General features: G+C 28.5%; 1 long non-coding RNA gene across 1 annotated transcript; it reads left to right on the plus strand.

Moving 5' to 3' along the window:
* Window positions 1-9,665: 9,665 nt before the first annotated feature.
* LOC107863895 lies at window positions 9,666-20,796 on the plus strand. Its single transcript, XR_001672482.2, has 3 exons — window positions 9,666-10,405; window positions 16,178-16,387; window positions 20,365-20,796. It is a non-coding gene; the product is annotated as an uncharacterized LOC107863895 (long non-coding RNA).
* Window positions 20,797-23,505: the final 2,709 nt, after the last annotated feature.

Here is a 23,505-nt window from a genome sequence, read left to right on the forward strand (position 1 = left end):
GGCCTTAAATAATTTTTAAAAATTAAATAACAAATAAGATTCGTATTTTTATCTCTATTTTCTACAATTTTTTAAATAATAAAAGGGAGTTTATCTTCTATCATATTAAAAAATATTTTAATTAAATATAATTAAATATTTTAACATCGAAATCACAAAAAACATTTTTTTATACTCGTATTTGCATTTTTTTTAATTTTAATTTAGGCGATATTGTGACCATATATATATATATATATATAACACAAATATTTTATATTTTATTCTTATTTTTACGTATATTTTATTATATTCTTATTTTTACACACACACATATATATATATATATTGTTAAATCACAAAAAGATATTAAGCCGAGCTCGTATACAAATTATGTATGTAATTTATATACGTTAAACAAAAATAATTTGTAGGAAATCAGAAGCATTGATAAATTTAATTTAAGTAAAAAAAGAGTATTCGGGCTAACAATACTCCATTTTTTTATTTTTCCAAACCCAACTTTTATTTTATAAATTTCAACTAAGAGTCCCAAAATCAGCCCGAACCCAGTATAATTCCTATGGCCGTCTTGCCATTCCACCTTAAAAGATAAGATTTATCTAATTCGTCGATTTATTTTAAATCCGAAGGATCCCAAAATTTTCAGTTATTTTTATATATATGTAGGCATATATAGTTAATTTTTGTATTTAGTTATATATTTATTTATATATTTACTTTTTCTCCTTTTCCTCCTCTCTTTAAAGTAAATTCGAACCATCCAATCAGATATCGAACGGATCAAAAAATAGTTGTTTTAAAAGTTGACTTTTCATATATTTATCCGTATAATACATTTTCCTTTTTTCTTATTTTCACTATTATTTTTAAGGGGTTATCTTTTAGGATCGTTCAATCAAAAGATTGGACGGATCAAAACCAGTCCAAAATCACCGAACTAACACAACTTGATCCGATCCATCGAATTTTCCAAATCGAGGATTTCAAAAATTTCAGTCATCATCATATATTCACGTATATATGTATATTAGGTATTTTATTTATCTTATTATTTACTTATTTATTTACGTATTTATCTTCTCCTTTCTTTTAAAATTAGATCCGGACAAAGACCGAACGGATCAAAAAAATAGTCAATTGTAAACCAACGTTTCATATATTTATTATCTATATTATAGAAGAGGTGGTTTCAACATGGTAGTTTTTTGTCTTTAAATTCATACTTAAGGGTATTAAAGTCATTGCAATAAATATAAGCTCAATTCAATTATTTTTTGTACTTTGATTTTGGAACCTCATCAAAAGTTTGAATAAAAATCCATTTTTTTTCTCTTTAATTACAAATAATGCCATGTAAAAAATTTACCATAATGTCATTACACATGGCCTTGCATATATTTCCACACATGTGGGTCCTCTATCTTCCATTTATTTTTCAATCTTATTTATCTTTTTTAAGTAAATTGATTAATAGGATGATAATTTATTGTAAAAAATAATTATAATTGATGCAATTAAATAAATTTTATTCTTTATTTAATTTCATATCAAACATATAATTTACTTTCTTTCTTATTTGTTACTACAATTTCACCTAATTTATTTTTGTCCAAATATATTCAATCGTGATTTTACTATATCACCTCTAATTAATTATTATGGTCATATAAGTATCATGTCACTTAAATTGGAGTAGAAAAAATTTTACACAATAATTAAAAATTTAAATTATTTTAAAAAATATAATTGACTATCAATGACACAAAATTGTGGACAAGGAAAGTAGCATATATTTTGGTTTCAACATGGTAGCTTAAAGGTATTAATAAAAAGATTAAGGATATAATGGTCTTTTTATAGAATTGACTTGCTTTTCTATATCATCTTTAATGTTTTACTTGTTGAACCTTAGCAACACTTTTAAAGAAAAAGCCCACCCATTTTCATTTAATTACAACTATAACGCTAAATAAAAGTCCTCTCTTTTCTATTTAATTACAATAATACCTAAGTTCTATTGAATATGGTGGGATCCATACTTATTAAAATGTATAATTAATTATTTCATATATTTTTTATTTTACTCTCTTAAAAGTAAATAATTTCTTCACTATATTTTGCATTTTAAATTTTTACTACTCCGTAATTTTACTATATCACCTATAATTAATTATTATACGTTATTTATATATTAAAAATTAATAATATTTAACTAAAATAGAAAATAGACATTTATGATAGGTTTGTTTTAACCGTAATTTTACTATATCACCTCTAATTAATTATTATAGATCATTTATATATTAAAAAATTAATAATATCCAATTCATATTTTTACTATATCATCCCTAATTAGTTATTATAATTCATTTAGATATTAAAAAAATTAATAATATTTAATTAAAAAGGTAAAATAAACATTTATAACATATTTGCTTTAACTGCTTCAAACGTGATTTTACTATATCATCCCTGATTAATTATTATAAGTTATTCAGGTATTAAAAAATTAATAATATTTAATTTAAAAAGTAAAATAGACATTTATGATATATTTGCTTCAATTACTTCAACCATGGCTTTACTAAATATCACCCCTAATTAATTATAGTAAGTCATTTAAGTATTAAAAGATTAATAATATTTAATAAAAAAGGTAAGATAGGTATAAAAATGATAAATTAATGATAAATTAACTCTTGATATTTAAAATTAACTTGACGTCTTATATGAGGTCCACTTAATTTTTTTTTACGAGCATCTTTTATAGTAATTTGGTTAAGTCACTCTAATTATTTGTTGTAAGCCATTTAAGACATTTATTCTTGGCTGCTTCAATCGTGATTTTAATATATCGCCCCTAATTAATTATCATGATCATCTAAGCATTGTACCACTTAATTGAAATAGAAGAATATTATAAATCACAATAGTTAAAATTTAAATTATTTAAAAAATATAATTGGCTATCGACAATACAAAACTTCGGATAGGGAAAGTAACATATATTATTCAAAAATTACATAAAAAGTATTATAAATTAAAATACATAACAACTTAAGATATCTAAAAATAATTTAATCTGTTGTATATTTCAAAAAAAAAATATAAAAATACTATAAATCACAATAATTAGCAACTTAAAATTTTTATAAAATATAAAATATTTGGTTGACTCTCAAAATTATATTAGTGTCACTTAAACTGAAATAGAAGAAAATATTATCAATCACAATAGTTAAAAAACTAAAATTATTTTAAAAATATAACTGACTATTAATGTCACAAAAGTTTGAACAAAAAAAGTAATGTATATTATTTGAAAATTACATAAGAAATATGATAAATTACAAGAATTAACAGCTTAAATTATCTAAATATATATTAAAAGTATTATTAATTATCTAAATTCTATTTGTGTCACATAAATTGAGACCAAAAATAGCATTTGTTGAATCTGTGCTAGATCCTGGATGAATCTTAGAATGTATATACAATTTTTTAAAAAAAAAAATTGTTTCAATATATCTAAATTGAAAGGGCAATTTATAATACATCACATCAAATAGTGTATAAGAAATAATGTTAACATACAAACGACTCCGATGTTTTAATGAAAGAAACATATACAAAAACAAAGTTCGATAAAACATTTACAGAAGTATATTTTATCGTGTTCTCAAAGTCAAATAACTTAAATTAATATGAAAGATGGTAACTTGTAGTTTTCCTTTTTTATAATTTTCAAAACACTTAAAATTTAAATGTAAAATATTAATTTAATTTAACTTCAAAGAACAAATTGATAAATAACAGAAAAGGAGAAATAAAAACAAAGAATATTTATGTCGGATTAGTAGGGGAATACAATTCAATTTTGGGTTATTCACTGCAACCCGCATGTGATTTAATATGCAATTACTAGACAACTCTTTATCATTTTCAACAATTATTTTCTATTTTATTCAAAAAGTATCAAGTGTTATGTATCAATTTTAATTTCATATTTTATACTTAGAATAGCAAATCTTAGTCACAAGATTAAAGATCTAAACTTCAAAATGCTTCAACTTTTATTATTTACATGAGTAAGTTATACATAATTATCTTTTGAGATAATTTGGCTCATCGAAAAATACTATCAATAGTTATATGTTTTGTATATTTATATTTTATATATAATTCATAATTGGAATTGATATCAATCTAACTTATCGTACATAATCAAAATATCTTAATGTTGGGCCTGTGCTGACACGGGACATGCTTCTCTTTTCTATATTTCTATTATATAGAAGAGGTGGTTTCGACCACCTCTCATGCAATTACCAAAAAACTCCTCCACTTCCACTTAATTACATACCATGCCCCAATATATAATAATTCCATTGTTTCATCATAATGGTTTAAATATTTAATATATTATATTAATTTATATTAATTAACTATAACTACATATTGGAAGTAAATTTTTTTTATTTATTTAATTGGCTATCATGTTCAAAACTAATTTGTTACCACGAATCACAATAATTAATAACTTAAAATATTTAAAAGACATATAGAAATTTTATTGACTCTCATTATTTTAGCAATGCCACATAAATTGAGATAAAAGAAAAAGTACTACAAATCTTAATAATTAACAACTTAAAATATTTCAAAGATATATAAAAATTTTAGTTGATTCTCAAAATAATATCGAAGACACATAAATTGGGACACAAGGAGTAAATATATTATTTGATAATTACGTAAAAATGATTATAAATCACAATAATTAACAAGTTAAATACTTTTTTAAAAATAGATAAAAGTTCTATTCAACTCTCAAAATTTTATAGGTGCACCATAAATCATGACAAAATAAAAAATTATCTTAATTAATTGCAACTAAATATTTAAAGTAAATCAATTATATTATTTTAATTGACTTTTATATAGAAAATTAATATTTTTATTTATTTATTTAATTTAGTAAATTTAAATTTTAAAATTATTTTTTTCTTATAGAAATACTAATATTTAAACTTAAATTAAAAATTTTAAAGTACAAATAATAAATTTAATTTAATAAAATAAATTTCTAATGACTATTTTCTTAGAATTTGTGTTGGGTCATTATGTATCAAGTTAAAAAGAAATAAAAAAAAAATATATAGTAAAATTTTATTATTGTGAAAGATAAATATAGTGCACTATCCAATAATATTTAATAAATATCATATTTTACATATGCAAATATAGCATCTCGTATTTAATTAATTTACTATTTCGGTGAATTATCGATGGTTACTATTGGATATGATAAAATTATATTAATTTTTATAGTAATAACATAATCAATCGCTCTTAATTAATTATTACGAGTCATCTAGTTATTAAGAAAATAAATAATATTTAATGAAAAATAAAATAGACATAAAATGCGAAATTAACTCTTAATATTTTAAATTAATTTTTCATATTTCAAACGATGATTTTACTAGATCACTCCTTATTATAAGTCATTTATGTATTAGAAAAATAAAAATAATAAAATGATATGTCAACATAAAATATTTGATTGACTATCAAAATTATATTATTACCACATAAATTGGGACGGGACAGAAGAAGATATAAATCAACATAAATTATTTGAAAATGAAATAAAAAGTACTGTAAATAACAATAATTAAAAAAAAAAGACTGATTTCTGTTGCTTCAATCGTGATTTTAATGTAGCACTCGCAATTAATTATTATAAGTCACTTATGTATTGAAAAATTAATAATATTGAATCCACGATTTTACTATATATATAAAATATATATATATATATATATATATATATATATATATACACAATATTGGAGCTGGGCCCAATGTGCTACTTTTCAGATATTATATGCTATTTTTATTTAAATTTATATGACACTGATTAATATTTGAGAAAGTGATTTGTTATATATAGTTTTAGATATTTTAAGTTGTTAATTATATTATCATTTATACGACTTTCAACGTAATTTTCAAGTAATATCCATTTATCCTAATTAATATGACATCGATAACTATTGTAATCTATAATACTTTTTCGACGTTGTAATTTACTATTTTAAGTTATTTGCTATTTTAATTTATAATACTATTCTTGTTTAAACTTTCATGGCATTAATAGTGAATTTAGACTTTCAAAATAATTTAAGTTTTTAATTATTGTAATTTAAATTTATACAATTTTCAATGTAATTTTTATGTAATATCTCTTTATCCTAATTAGTATGACATCGCTAAATATTATAATCTATAGTACTTTTTTGTCGTTGTAGTTTACTATTTTAAATTGTTTGCTATTACAATTTATAATACTCTTCTTATTTAAACTTTTATGGTATTGATGGTGAATTTAGACTTTTAAAGTAATTTAAATTTTTAATTATTGTAATTTATAACATTTTTAACTATTTCAATTTAAACGATACTGATATAATTTCGAGAGTAAATCAAATATCACGATTGAAATAGTGAAATCATAATGTCTTGAATAACTCATAATAACTAATTAAAAGTAATATAACAAAATTGCTATAAAAAATACTTGTGAAAATTTTTTAAATGGCCTCACATAAGATGTCAAATTAATTTAAAACATCAAGAATTAATTTATCATTTTATGTTTATTTCACCTTTTATAAAATAAATATTATCAATTTTTAAATACTTAGATGACTCATAATAGTTTATTATAGGTGATGCAGAAAAATAATAATTGAAACAGCTGAAACAACCATATCATAAATGTCTATTTTACTTTATAAATTTTTATTTTATTTTTTATTAAATATTATTATTTTTTTAATAAGTAAATTTCATATAATAATTACTTAGGGATGATATAGTAAAATCACGAAGCAAGCAGGCAGCTGGAAGCAAGCATGTCGAACGCCAGCTGCCTGCTTCCAGCTGCCTGCCACTGGCGCTTATATATAATAGTAATATATATATACTATGAATAAAATTTTCATGATATTTTAAAAAAAAATTATTACATATACTCAAAGGGCAAAAGAGTAAAAATACACAAGAGATAAATGTAAAGAAATCAAGAAGCACCAAATGGATTATTAACATTTGTAACATTCAACACATTTTTAAATGTTTTCAAATTTTTCTTGAATCAACACATACACATAATAAAAATAATAAATAATAATAATTACATTTTACTATATCACCTCTAATTAATTATTATGGTCATTTAAGCATTGTGCGACATAAGTTGAAATAGAAAAAATATTATAAATCACAATGATAAAAAATTTAAATTATTTTATAAAATATAATTGGCTATCGTCGACATAAAACTCTGGACAAGGAGAGTAGCATATATTATTCAAAAATTATATAAAAAGTATTATAAATTACAATAGTTAACAACTTAAAATTTCTAAAAACAATTTAATATGTTATATATTTCAAAAAAATTACATGAAAAATACTAGAAATCACAATAATTACAACTTAAAAAATTTAAAAGATATAAATATTTGGTTGACTCTTAAAATTATATTAGTGTCACTAAAATTGAAATAGAAGAAAAGTATTATAAATCACAATAATTAAAAACTTAAATTATTTTTAAAATATAATTGACTATCAATGCCACAAAAATTTGAACAAGAAAAGTAACGCATATTAATTTGAAAATTATATAAAAAAAATATAAATTACAATAGTTAACAACTTAAATTATCTAAATACGTATTAAAATAACATATGTTGAACTCATGCTAGATTCCGGATGAATCCTAGAAAACATATGCAATCCTTTGATCAAAAAAATTTATTTAAATATATCAAGATTGAAAAGATAAATAAATATCTTAATGTTGGACCCGTGCTGACACGGGTCATGCTCCTCTAGTTTACATATATATATATAAACTTTTTGTACTATTTCCTCCGTCCCATTTTATGTGTCATCATTTTCTTTTTAGTCGGTCCCCAAAAGAATGTCATGTTTCCTTATTTGGTAAATCTATAATATATTAAAAGTGTGAAATCCTTTAGAATAGTGATTTAAACTTTTTACCCTTCATTAAAAGATTCTCCTTTAGACAGAATTGTATTTTCACTATTTTTGAATTTATTATTTAATTTTTTTTATTATATTAACTAGACTTCTTAAAATATATGAGACTCCTAAAATATATGGTATGAAAATTAATTAATATTTTACTTTCTACTATACTTCCTAAAATATACGAGACTCCTAAATATATGATAGCAAAATTAATTATTATTTTTTTCTACTGTCCAATTAAAAAATACTCCTAAAATAAGAATTTATTAACGAAATTCGTCCCTTTTTTGATATGTAAATTTTATGAGCAACCCTTTTTGATATGTAAAAGGAGACTTACATAAATACAAAAGAACAAATTTGTATAGTTAACACTTAATAATTATAACTCGTACTCCACATTATTTTTCCTAAAATAAAACGGTTTGAGTAAAAATCCCAAAAAGAGGCAAGAAAGACACGTAAACATATTTGGTTTAGGAAAGGTCACAAAGAAAAATATTTGCACGTAAACATATTGGGTTTAGGAAAAGTATCAAAGAAAAATATTATAAATAGGAGAAAATATACACTGTTGTTGTTGTTCTTCTCGTGCATGAATCATGATAATGAAGGCTCCTTTGTTTGTTGATATGGTTGCCAATGATACAGCATCAAAGTCAAGTTGTGCAGAAGAAGAATGTATTGCATGGAAGAGACAATTTCGTTTTCTTTTAATTTACAAATGAATATGAATCAGCTTTAAAAAAAAAAAAATTTAGGTTAATATTAGGTTTAATTATATTAACGTAATATCTTTATTAATTTGTTATTTCATGGTAATTGACAATTCGTAGATGATTCTCGATCGGCTTTGAGAAATTTTTGTGTGTAAAATTTAAGTTTAATTGTATTATTTTGATATCACTTTTATCGTGTTATTTTGTTGTAGTTTACAAATGATAGATAAATATTGATTGGCTTTGAGTATTTTTTTATGTAAAGATTAAGTTTAGTTATATTATTTTGATATCTATATTATTGTATTATTTTATTATTGTTTACAGGTGGTAGATGAGTGTCGGACGACTTTGAGAAATTTTTTGTGTGTAAAATTTAAATTTAGTTGTATTATTTTGATGTCATTATCATTGTATTATTTTATTGTAATTTACAGATGATATATGAATGTCAGTGACTTTTAAAAATATTTTTGATAAATATTAGGTTTAATAAATAAATTCGTTATTTTTACATACTCAAAAGATATTAAATTTAATTATTATATTTATTTTTATTATTTAAACAAACATCCTATTTAATGTAATGTTTGAACTCGTGAGGTACACGAACAAAGCGTGTACACCTAAATTAGTATTTAAAAATATAATTATACTTTTATCTTTATTGGATCCACTTAATTAAAAAAAATAGTAGCATATTTTTTGATAAAGGATAATTTGATAAATATTATCAAATCTTTCTTTATTTTTTAAACTTTGTGTTCGATCAAATAACGATACATAAAATGAGATAAAGAAAGTATTATTATTTTAGTACCGTCCGATCAATGATTAAAATTTGGTTAAGATTTCAATGAGCTTTACATTAAATGCCTTCACTTGTCCCTTTCTCTATCTTAAAAAAAAAAGAAAAGAAAACAGAGGCACGTCTTTACGAGTGAGAAGCACGTGAATGATTTCCCCAAAGAGAACCATCGTCTTGTCTCTTCCAATTTCTCGAAAAATACAGGAAACTAACGCCCCTTTCTCCTTTTTCTTACTCCTCTCCTTACCTACCCCACCCCTAAACGGAAGCCTAGTCATGCCGCATTTGCTTCAACTGTGAAATCCAAAATCAGAAGCAACAGATCCTAAATTATGATATCACCTGCTTTTAATTTCAAATCTACCATCATAAGTCTGAAAAGGTTGAAGATCTAGATTTGAATTTCGAATTTTTCTCCTCGGTTCTTACATTTTTCTTAAATCTTTGGCTTTAAATCCGGACTTTCAAGTCCGGATTTAGCCTATAAATAGGATGTCTTCATCCTTAGAGGACAAGGTCGAAGAGAGAGAGAGAGAACGAAAGCAAAAGAAAAAAATTTATGAGGTTTTTTCAGAGACTTAATTTTGTAAGCAAGACAAAAAAAAAGAGAGTAGCAAGATCAGTGGAAAAGAAGAAAAATCTGTGAGAAAAGGAAAAAAAGGAGGGGGGCGAAAACAGGATTTAAAAATCAGGGGTCTCAAGTTTTCTTAGTTTTTTTCTGTTTTGCTTAAAATTTCAAGTTCGGGTTGAGTTTCAAAGTCGCCGGAATACTCGACGGAGAGACTCTTGTTTGTTGCTCCCAAAAAGGTGTGAATCGTCCCTTTACCTTGGTTCTTCATCTTTTCTATTATTATTTTGTTAATCTGGATTGGGTTATGTGCGTATGATTTCAGTATGTCTTTGATGCTTGTTCTGAACATTTATTATCTTAAATGACAAAGATGGCTTTAATTCTAAAAGTGGGTCTGTTTGCGAATACACAATTTTTCTGTTGTTTAAGAATGTTGGTTTGTTTGAAGTTTTACAATCTATAAAATTGTCCCGTTTCTGGCTTCATTTGTTTCGCTTGTTTTTTTGGAAGTTTGTAAACATAGTTTTGATTCTTAGTCTCATTAAACTCATTTTATTGTTTGAGTTCCGAGGATGAATGCGACTTTGACACTGAATATTTTGTTTATATGGAAATATATAAGTCGACGTACGCTAAGTTGGTTGAGAGTAAGAATGAAGAGGAGAAACAGGTGAGCAGGGAGGAGTACAAGTTAGCTAAGAAGGAGGCTAAGTTAGCTGTTACGGCTGCTAAGACAGCAACTTTTGTGAGTTTGTATAAGGGGTTAGAGGAGAAAGGCGGGGAAAAGAGGTTGTTTAGGCTTGCCAAGGTTAAGTTAGTTGTTACGGCTGCTAAGACAGCAGCTTTTGTGAGTTTGTATAAGGGGTTAGAGGAGAAAGGCGGGGAAAAGAGGTTGTTTAGGCTTGCCAAGGTTAGGGAGCGGAAGGGTCGGGAGCTGGATCAAGTGAAGTGCATTAAGGAAGAGGATGACAGAGTTTTGGTGGAAGACACTCTCATTAAGAAAAGGTGGTAGTCGTATTTTCATAGGTTCCTGAATGATGAGGGGGACAGAGGTGTTGTGTTGTGGGATTTGGAGCACTCCGGGAAGTGTCGCGATTTCGGCTTTTGTCGGCGTTTTAAGGTAGAAGAGGCTAGCGAGGCTATTCGCAAGATGCAAAGGGGTAGGGAGATGGGACCCGATGATATTCTGGTAGATTTTTGAAAGTTTTCTTGTGGGGCAGGGTTGAGGTGGCTAACCAACTTGTTTATAACATCATTTTCAAGTCCGCTAAGATGCTTGAGGTGTGGAGATGGAGCACGATGATCTCTTTATATAAGAACAAGGGTGACATCCAGAGTTGCAACAATTATTTGGGTATTAAGTTGTTGAGTCACACCATGAAAATTTGGGAGAGGGTGGTGGAACAGAGGTTAAGGAGATTGTGTCTATTTCGTAGAATCAATTTGATTTTATGCCTGGTCGCTCCACGACTGAAGCAATTCACCTAGTGCAAAGACTGGTAGAGTAGTATAGAGAGAGAAAGAAGGATCTTCACTTGGTGTTTACTGACTTGGAAAAGACGTATGACAAGGTCTCTAGGAAGGTTCTGTGGAGATGCTTGGAGGCGAGAGGGGTTCTGTGGCGTACATCAGAGCGATTAAGGACTTTGTATGAGGAGGCGAAGAATCGGGTAAGGATAGTGAGAGGATATTTTGAGCATTTTTCGGTCTTGACTAGGTTGCATGAGGGATCGACTCTTAGTCCGTTTTTTTTTGCCATGGTGATGGATGTGTTGACTAGGAGCATATAAGGCGAGGTGCCTTGGTGTATGCTTTTTGCGGATGATGTAGTTTTGATTGATGAGTCGCGACAAGGTGTTAATGATAAGCTAGAGGTTTGGCGACAAACCCTGGAGTCTAAAGGTTTTTGGTTGAGTAGGACTAAGATGGAGTACTTGGAGTGCAAGTTTAGTGACTGGAGGCAAGAGGAGGAGGTGGTAGTGAAGTTGGATTCCAGGCGGTTTGCAAGAGGGATAGTTTTAAGTATCTTGGGTCTACGATTCAGGGGAATGGAGAGATAGACGAGGATGTCTATCATCGTATTGGGACAGGTTGGATGAAATGAAGGTTCGCTTCGGGAATTTTATGCGATAAGAAGGTGCCCTCCGAGCTGAAAGGTAGATTCTATAGAGTTGCAGCTCTGCCGACTATGTTATATGGAGCGGAGTGTTGACCGGTTAAGAATTCTCATATTCAAAAGTTAAAGGTGGCGGAAATGAGGACGTTGCGTTGGATGTGTGGTTTTACAAGGGCTGACCGGGTTAGGAATGAGAGTATTCGGGAGAAGGTGAGAGTGGTGTCGGTGGAGGATAAATTGCGGGAAGTTAGGTTGAGATGGTTTGGCCATGTGATAAGGAGAGACACGGATGCCCCGTTTCATAGGTGTGAGAGGTTGTCCTTCGACGGTTTCAAGCGAGGTAGGGATAAACTGAAGAAATACTAGAGGGAAGTGATTAAACGGGACATGGAGTAGTTACAGCTGACTGAGGACATGACCCAGGATAGGAAGGTATGAAGGAAAAACATTCGGATAGAGGGCTAAGGTGTGTGGTTGAGTCGTAGGCAGTAGGTAGGAGGGCTTTGGTGTCCTTGTTTGGCAGTGTTTAATAATTTTGGTGGATGTCATGCTTATGTTATTTTATCATGTTCCATGCATTTCTTTTTTCTATAAATACCGTCCTTTGTCTTGAGCTGAGGGTCTATCGGAAACAATCTCTCTACTTTTTTAGAGGTAGTGGTATGAATTGCGTACACTCTACCCTCCCCAGACCCCATGATGTGGGAATATATTGGGTTTGTTGTTGTTGTTGTTGGAAATATATAAATTAAAAGTTTGTTAATGTTACCTTAGATTTGACCATGATGTTACAAAATCAAGTCTCGAAATGTGGTGTTATTCTAAATTTTCATGGAGGTCCACGTGTGTATGAGTGTCCGACTTTGAAATATGTTCTTCATATCTGCAAAAAGGGAATGTCCTTTTTTCACACTACCCTTTCCCCTTAATCGACACGTTTACGTAATGCCACATATGTTTCCTTTATGTTTAGTTTCACGTTGAGTAGTCGGAAAAGGAGGTCATAGTTGTCACTTGGAGGGTTTGGAATATGTCATTTACTCCATCACTGGATTTTGTTGTTGGCTATTGCCTCCGAATCACATTCATGAATGTGGTTTTTCGTTTTATTGAATTCTATGCTAATTTTGGAGATTGTCGGGTTTAGCAATTTTAATTATCTTCACATCTATATAGTTATAGGAAGTGAAAGGATTTATGTCTGCAATATACAAATTGGTCATTCCTTGCGCCAAAGTGTATGGTATCTGCATAATTGATTTCTTCTCTAAAAAGATTTAGAGATCCCATGTCCTCTGTTTCTTTTGTTACATCTACAATGGCTGTTGGTTCTAAGCCATAACTTGTTAAATGAAAAAATCAGCCACGTGAATTCTTATGTGAGTCCTTTTACATGATATAACCTTTCTCTCATCAGAAGAACAATAAGCATATTTTATTGTATTACTTTTGGTGCTAATGGGGGGTTTGATGGATTTTGAAATCTCATTTCGTCTAAATATTCTAAATATTGAATATTGCGCTTGAAGATGTGAAGAGAAATTTTGAATCCATATCCTCACTGTCTTTTTTAGATAAAGTAAGTTTGATTTTTCTTCTTGATTGCTCCATTCCCCGTTAAAGCATGAAGTCTTCATCCTTTGTTCTTTTTTTTACAATTCCATATAAAAATCAAGGTTATGTATTTACACACTACGTGGCATTTAAAGTTCAAGCATCCGAGCGTTTAGGTGGCATATATTTCCTTTAGTTTGCATTCTTGTATAATGAATTAGTTTGGTCCTAATCCTTATCTTTTTTTTTTTATTTCATGTAAACTCTGGAGTTGGGGTTTCAGTGAAAACTCATCTTGACCCAAGTTAGGGTCAATGGCCATAGTATCACAGTGCTCGGGGTCTGAATCGCTAGAAGCCGGTCTTTCAATAGGAAATCTATAGTATCGAGTTTCCTACTTTCCTCGCTATTTTATTATTCACATTTGCTTTACTTACTTTGTATCACTTTAAATGTGTATTTTGTGTGGTTTGGTTAACCTTAATTTTGCTTGATTTTGGTACATTTTTATCACCTCGAATTGATTTATTTGGTCAATCTCTGGTTCATTCGACGCTTATCAATATAATAACGGTATAGCGTTTAACAACTTATTTAGAATAAGCCTGTTAGAAGAAGAGAATCATATTTTATTTTTTATGCACAATCCCAAATTAAGAGAACACATCCTCGAAAAGGATTAAAATGGTTTGCCATAACCTTCGTTTAAAAAAAAAAAATTATCAATCAACAAGTTCTTTTTATCATTTAAATTTAACATTTCAGAGTAGTCGCTAAAATTTTTGTCAAGCCTTTCGCTAGAAACCTACTCGTCAAAAAGTACTTTTTTTTTTCAAGTGCATATTATATCTCGTGTTTGTTCCTAACTTTGCTTCAAATTTTCAGATTTTTTAAATGTCTCCGAAAACACAAGGTACATATAAATACATCCATCAAATATGAAATATTTCTACTTTTGTTTGTTTGTTTTTTTTTTTTTAAGAATTATTATTATTATTATTGTTATTAGGATCATTATATACACTCGTTCCAGCTACATGGTTGTATGTAACCTTTATTTTGTAACTCTTGACTACCACCTTAAACTGTTTACAAATAATTGAATAGCGTGATTTCTCATATTTTGAGAATATACGAATCTATTTTACTCAAAAAAATCTAATAAGTAAATGTTTTATTTATTTATTTATTTATTTTTATTCTTTCTTTGCGAGAAGCGTATTGTATAAATTTATTTTTAAAATAATTAATTTTTCATGTGTACGTAATGATTTATCAACAAATAAATATTTTACATGCTTTCCTCATGAATGTTTTCTTCATACACTTGGTTTTATACATCATAAAACGCTATATTCCTGCAAAATTATAACTTTAATTTTTTTTTTAGGTATAAAGACTAATGTTAACTTTTACGCTTCATTTTCATATTTTTAAAATGTGCATGTGTTTCGATAATAAATTATGTTATTTTTCGTATATCATAAGAATGTGTTTATGTACCTTGTGTGATTTTCTTTAAATTTGATAAACATATGTGTAGTTACCACCATTTTTCACAAATAATAAAAGGTAAATATTTTCCTAAACTAAGTGTAGGACTATCTTCGGTTACCTTCCCCTCGAGTAATCAAAACTTACTCAGAATCTCAAAACATTTTCAACAGACTAATACAGAGTTTTGCAAATAAAAAATGGTTTTTCCTAACTTTCCTAAAAAGTTAGGTGGTGATTCTAAAAAATAATTTTCAAATCTCAAAAGTCACGACATACCACCATATATAGTGTGTTGTTCAAAATAAGGGCGTGACACCTGCCTCTTAGAGTTTCTGAAGTACATGTATCGATTTTTAGCAGAGTGCCCACTTTGTTTCTAATTCTTTCTAGGATGGTTCTTGTCATAGAATTTCATTGGGAGGTGGGAAAGTCTGATCTAGATTGCGGTATGTGACTGGGTGACTTCCTCCAAAATGAAATTTGATTCCCAGTGTCTGACTGAGAGGAAGCTTCCTGCAACAAACCACTAACCCTCATGGAGGGCTTTCTGCATATTTTTTGAATTGGTGAACTTGGCAATATAGAAATCGTTTCCCAAGTCTATCAAGGTTAGTGGTTCTGTTGGCTTCCAGAGCTCCACTAGTTTAGTCCTCAAATAGTTATGAACAAGTCTTTTTTTGAATAACTTCACGATTACTGCGAAGCGGCAAGGTGCATAGATTCTCTCTTTGTTCTCTGCGCTCAGTAGTACTGTGTCCCCTATTTCTGTTGGCATTAGGGGTGACTTTCGGTTGTCTCACATCAAGTAATTTCCATTTAAGGAATCTTCTTTATTTTGCAGGGCATCCTTGAAGGTCATTTCAACTTCGTCAGTTCCGGGTCGGCTATGTAAGGTAGATCGTTTGTTTCCATAAGGTTGGGTGGGTCTGGTGGCGTTGGTGGTTCGGCGGTCGGAGTTATGACATGGTGGTTGGCCATGTCTTATTCAATGATTTCTTATTAACAAGTTCATAGGCACACAGTTTAATGCAATGCAGAGTGGATATATAAGGTTAGTTGGTTACCTGTAGTGAAAGAACACAAAGATCTATCTAAAAAGGCACACAACCAATCCGAAAAATAAACTAATAACTTATATATCATGACTTAATTAGTCTCATAAAATATATTAAAAACTATTTGTCATCACATATTATATGTAAAATGAGATTTGATACATATCAAAATAATGCAGGAATATGTTCTTATATGTTGTTAATAAAAGAGAAGTCTCACAATCTTTTATTATGTGATTTATTCCCTAACTAAAAAGATTGTCGTTATTTTTCTTTTAAAATTACCGAATTAGTCGACAATGTGGCCCTAATATTTTTGGGTAACAGTGAAGTATCCGTGCAAAATTATTCAGTATTTTTAGAAATATTGAATGATGTATTCATGGAATATTAAGTGATATATTTAAAAGAATGTGATGTATTCATATGAATTAAATTAGAAATTTTTAGAAATATTAAAATAATTGAGATAGGGAGTAATTAGCTCCAAAGAGAATGAGATTTATATTGTTTATATTTTCTTTTTTAGCTGATCCTACCCGTTCGATCCAAATAAAAATAACAACCCACATATTTTTAATTTAGGAAACACCATATGAAAATTAAAATACTTCAATATGGACAAATTTTAACATGTAATACAAGTATTTTAATTCTCCTCTATTGTTTCCTAAATTGAAAATCTAAGAATTATTTTCTTTTTTTTAAATCAGACGAGTCGGATCAGTTAAAAAATAAATGTACTATGATTAAAAATAAATTTATTTATTTTTATTTAATTTTAAAAAATAAGATAAATAATATTTAAATTAAAATATATAGATTCATTAGTAAAAAAGATATATTTACTCCACCCTTTTACCCTTTGTTTGGATGATGGTTTGTCATTATTTTATGATATATGGTATTGCACTATACAGTATAGTACAATATAATGTTTGGATAGACTATATTGTTACTGTTGTTTAATAAGTAACAATTTTATTGTTTGATTTGACGGTATGCTAATGAATCGTAACTGATATGTTTACTAAAATGCTCTTAATTATTATAATATTAAATTTATCAATAATTGTAAGTAAAATAATTTTCTTCCTGGAATTTTTCACAAAGTTTGCCATTTAAATATATTAAGTTGTTAAATTCATGTAAAATTTAACATATTTATAGTAACAAATTTCATTTTCTTTTGTTGTTTTGAAACGTGACCACCAACGACAAGTAGAAAGTTTGAATGCATCTTTCGTGTATGCTATGAGTGTGTTCGGTATGAAATACTAAATTTTTTTAGAAAAATAAATTATTTCTTACTTATTTTTTGTGTTCATTATGCAAATAAAAAGATATTTTTATAAATATTTGTATATATTTAACACTAAACGATGAGAATTAATAGGATAAGGGGGGACGGGGGGAGGTATGGTAAGAAAAAAATTATAAATTATTTTAAAAAAAATATTTAGGGGTGAAGGCAAGGGTTGGAATAGGGGATGAAGTAAGAAAAAATTTGATTTTCTTTTAAAAAATAAATTTAAGACATATTTTGTGGGTGGGTGAGTGTGGGCTGGTAGGAGGTGGTGGTGGGATAAGAATTTTTTTTGATGTTATAAATAATTATAATAATGTGGATGTCCATAGCTTCTTGGTGTAATTCCTCATTTTGGTGTAGTAACTCTCACACCTTCTCATTGATCATCCATTTTTTCATATTTTTTACCACTTTATTATGAGTTAATGTCATGTTTATGACACCTCTTGAAATCCCCTTATGTAATACTATAAATAGAGATCTTGAGGAAGATGTTCTATACACTTGAAAGAAAGAAGAAACTTATATTATATTGCTTTCTTGTTATTTGTTCTTTATTGTTCCTCTTGTCTTATTTTTTACATTGCTATTCTTGTTCTTAATATTGAAACACGTTATCAGCATGATTCTACTCTTTTCCAAGTTTTCAACCCGTCAGGTATAAACAATTTACTTGTTTGAATATTGCAGTTTGTTATTTTCGTTTACCAAACTTTTAGTTTTAACGTCAAAGTTACAGATGAAAAAGTGAAATAATATAATAGCATTGGCCAAATTTATATGCACACCAGAAAAATATATGTTACACATTTGTTGTTCCAAGTTTCTGTAACTTTTTTTTTTTTTTTGGCGAAATGAGCTCGTGGACACTTATACTTGTCCTGATTTATAAAGTAGACACTTCTACTTACACTTTTGATATCTGACCCTTAAACTCATTAAAACATAATATTTTAAACCCTTGTTTGCATATGTGACATTATATTGATGAGTTAAAAAACGCGCGTTTTGCACACGTTTTTCAGCGAGTGAAGTAAAATTTTTACCTTAAAAATACTTCCTCTATCCCATTTTACTTGTCCCAATTTAACTTGCCAAAGTGATTAAGAAAAATAATTAATAACAAGGTCAGTTTACTGTAGTACCCCTATTAAATGATGTTTACATTTTAATTTGAAGAAGAAGTAATTAATGCAAAGGGTAAAATATGAAAAAAAATAATTTGTCTCTTCTTGATTTGTGAAAAATAACAAGTAAAATGAAAAATCAAATTAGAAAATTTAAAACAAGTAAAAGAAAACGGAGAAAGTTTTTTTTAAAAAAAATTGTAAATTAAAAAAAATTCCAACCTTCTTCTTCATTACCCCTACCCCCTCCCAGTCTTGCGCCTCCACCCCCACTCTCACCCCGCGCCACCAGTCCCCACCCCTCTCCACCGTCCCCAACCCTCACCAAGCACCACCACCAGCCATCCATTCCCCTCTCCTTCCCTCCTCCATCTCCCACCCTCATTCACATCTTCTTCTTCTCCACCTTTATCAAACACACACATAACCCACTCCCATTTTCCTCTATTACCATTATCAACCTAAACTCATAGCATTTTCAACACTCAAAAATTCAAAAATCACACAACTCATACAAAATTATCAAAAGGGTATCTATTTTTTCACTGTTCATCAACTTCAACACTCCAAGTGTCTCATTGAACCTTCTTTTACTACACAAAGAGTAAATCAACAATGAAAACGTATACGAAGAAAGCAAAATTTCATCACTTACTAACTAATTTTGGAGTCTGAAAGCTTCTTTTCAGAATTTATTATTTTACAGAGTTGTTGAATCGATGATTTAACAAGTCTTTTTTTGGCTTGTCTGAAAATTCTGTGTGAATTGAAGTTTGATTTGAATTGATTGAATTTGAATAAGTGGATAATGAGTTTGAATTTTTTGGATTGGGAAAGGAAGAGGAGGAATTGGTTGAAGTGTGTTGTCGTGGGAGTGATACCCACAAATTCAAATTTAAATTGTCCCAAAAATTAATCCCAAAATTGATGAATAGTACGGGTTGAAGGTAGAAGACAAGAATGGGGGAGCTTAATTTTTTTCTAAAATATTATTTATATCTTATATATATATTTTAAATATTTAATTTTCAACGTGTCATTGAAAAATGATATGGCATGCCATGTGTTGGCGAGTGTATTACACTCATACTAGTTGGATGAAAAAAGGATTTAAAATGTTATGTTTTGATGGGTAAAGGTTTAAAATATTTTGGTTTGATGGGTTAATGAGTCCAGATGATAACAGTGTAAGTAGAAGTGTCTACTTTACAAACCAGGACAAGTACAAGTGTGCACGAAGCTAGTTTGTATGTCTCTGGAACTTAATTTTTCTTATCATATACAACATGAAATTTAATTTTAAAATTGTTAGGTAATAACATTGGTGTAAATTTTTTATTTCATATTTTGTGTTTTGCTTATATTTATTATTTGGAGTGATGTTTTCATGATGTATTTTAAAAGCCTTTGTTTTTGTGAAAAAAGAAAAGCAATGCATTATTTTATTAAAAAAAGTGTTAAATCTTTGAGAAAAAAGGTCTGCTATTTTGAGATTATGTTATTATATTGATGTCTAACTTCATTATTTTTATGATAGTTTTCATCATGTCAAATTTGTCGAAGCTTGAGTTTGTGGCACTTGATATCTCCAAAAAAATTACTTGTTATGGATTCTCAATGTTGAAATTCATCTAGCTGCTAAGGGTGTTTGTGCTACTATTCCTCGGATAATGCAGTCAGGACAAGGTCAAGGCTATGATTTTCCTTCGTCATCATCTGGATGAAGGATTGAAGGTTGAATATCTAACAGTGAAAGATCCACTTGAACTGTGGATTGATTTGAAGGAAAGATATGACCACCTAAAGGCCACAGTACTGCCTAGAGCTTATTATGAGTGGATGTACTTACGGTCTCAAGATTTTAAACCATTGTTGAATATAATTCTATTGTATTCAGGATTGTTTCCCAATAGAAATTATGTGAAAAAACTATAAATGATGAGGATATGATGGAAAAAAAAACTTAATACTTTCATGCCTCAAATGTGATATTGTTGCAACAATACCGTAAAAAAAGCTTTCATAAGTATTCTGAATTGATCTCATGCCTTCTGGTGGCTCAACAGCATAGAATCCTTTTGATGAAAAATCATAAACTCGTCCCACTGGAGCTGCTACATTATAAAAATAAATGGGGTACAAACACATGACCAACCTAAAAGACGATAAGATCGGGGTCATAATAATATACGTGGACACGACAATGACAGAAGACGATATAATAATCGTTGTGGTGATGGTAACTAGAAAAGAGAGAACCAAATGGGTCCTCAAAATAATCCTTCAAGAAGTAATTGTCATCGTTGTGGCATGAAAGGCCATTGAAAGAATGAATGTCGAACGCCTAACTGAAAGAATGAATGTCGAACGCCTAAGCATTTTGCTAGGCTTTATCAAGAATCTTTCAAAAGAAAGAGAAATGAAAGTGTGACCTCTTCTAATGTTCGAATGGAGTCACACTTGATTTTTAAAAATAATGATAAGGCAGGACCTTCACAAAAAATTGATGACAATGTTGAGGCAAATTTGATTTGGAAAGATGGTGATTTTGATGGCCTTGATGATGTCACTCATTTGAAAGTTGAAGACTTCTTTGGAGATTAAAACTAAATTTTGATCAATTTATTGAGAAAATAAACAATGTTATTTATTATGTTATTTTTTTGTTATCATATTTTTTCATTATGTTATTTTTATTTTTATAAAAAAAATATTTAAATTTTATTGTAAGATTGTTAGATTTCACTTCTTATCATGTATTTTATTTTGTGAAGATAATAAAATTTTTGCAACCTTTAATTGGATCAAAGATGAGTAATGGAGATATGTGCTTTCTTGATAGTGCTACAATTCACACTATATTAGGAGAAAAGAAATATTTCTCTAATTTAATTATGAAAAGGGACTATGTTAATACAATATCTGGTAGTACAAAATTAATTGAGGGCTCTAAAAGAGCGACATTATTACTACCTGCGGGAACAATATTGACCATTGATAATGCATTATATTGTAGTAAGTCTCAAAGAAACTTATTAAGTTTCAAGGTTATTCGTCAAAATGGCTATCATATTGAGACTGCAAATGAAAAAAGGGTTGAATATCTTTATATTACTACAATAAAAGCAGAAAAAAATTTGTGCATGAAAAACTACCTGCACTTTCTTTTGGATTGTATCATACAAGTATTTGTATGGTTGAATCACTTGTCATAGTAAATAAAAAACTTACAAATTGTAATGATTTTATCATTTGACATTACCGGTTGAGCCATCTTGATTTTAACATGATGTGCATAATTATTGAGAATTCACATGCGCATACTTTGAAGAATTAAAATTTCTTCAATCAAAGAAATTTTCTTGTGCTACTTGTTCTCAAGAAAAGTTGATTATTAAATCATCAATAACTAAGATTGGGATTAAATCCCCCGCATTTCTGAAACGTATACAATGTGATATATATGAACAATTCACCCTCTATGTGGACCTTTCAAATATTATATGGTCTTGATAGATGTATCTACAAGATGGTCACGTGTGTGCTTATTATTAACTTACAATATGACTTTTCCGTGATTGTTGACTCAAATTATAAGGTTAAGAGCATAATTTCTAAATTATGCAATAAAGACTATTCATCTTGATAATACTGATGAATTTACATCTCATTCCTTTAATGATTATTGTATGTCCACTGAAATAAAAGTTGAACATTTGATTGCTCATGTTCACACTCAAAATAGTCTAACAGAATCATTGATCAAACGTCTTCAATTAATAGCTAGACCGATATTAATGAGGACAAAACTTCATGTTTTAATATGGGGGCATGTTATTTTGCATGCAGCAACACTTGTGCGCATAAAGCCAACCAGTTATCATAAATTCTCCCCATTATAGTTGACTTTTGATCAAGAACCAAATATTTTTCATCTTAAATTTTTTGGGTGTGTGATATATATTTCAATTGCTCCACCATAATGCACAAATATGGGACCCCAAATAAGATTGGGGATATATGTTAGGTAGGAATCTCCTTCCATTATAAAATATTTGAAACCAATGATAAGAGATTTATTTATGGTAAAATTTATTGATTGTCATTTTTACGAATCAGCATACCCAACATTAGGGAGAGAACTTAAGCAGCTGAAATATGAGATAGATTGGAATGAATTATCACTATCTCATTTAGATCCTCGAACAAATCAATGTGGGTAAGAGGTTCAAAAGATAATTTAGTTGCAAAATATTGCAAATCAGCTGCCAGATACATTTAGTAGCCTTTCAAGGGTTACTAAATCTTATATTCCAGCTGCAAATACTTCAGTTCGAGTTGACATCCCAATAGGACAAGTGATTAATGCAAATGAGTCTAGCCCACGTTTGAAATATGGTAGATCAATTGATTTCAAGGATAAAAATCCTCAAAAAGGAAAAAAAAATAAATGATCAAAATGATCACAATATGATGATAATTGTTCAAAAGGAGCCTCGATATCTAACAAATGATAAGACCACTGAGGAGGTTAAAATATCCGAAACTAAGGAGAATGAATAAATCTCAATAAGTTATATCTCGATGAGAAACAGGTGGAATTAAAATAATATTGTGGTTGATAGTATTTTTGCTTACAATGTTGCTACTGAAATAATGCAACAAAATGAGGATTTGA

The sequence above is a fragment of the Capsicum annuum genome, chromosome 3 (genome assembly GCF_002878395.1).
Source record: "Capsicum annuum cultivar UCD-10X-F1 chromosome 3, UCD10Xv1.1, whole genome shotgun sequence".
NCBI classification, from domain to species: domain Eukaryota; kingdom Viridiplantae; phylum Streptophyta; class Magnoliopsida; order Solanales; family Solanaceae; genus Capsicum; species Capsicum annuum.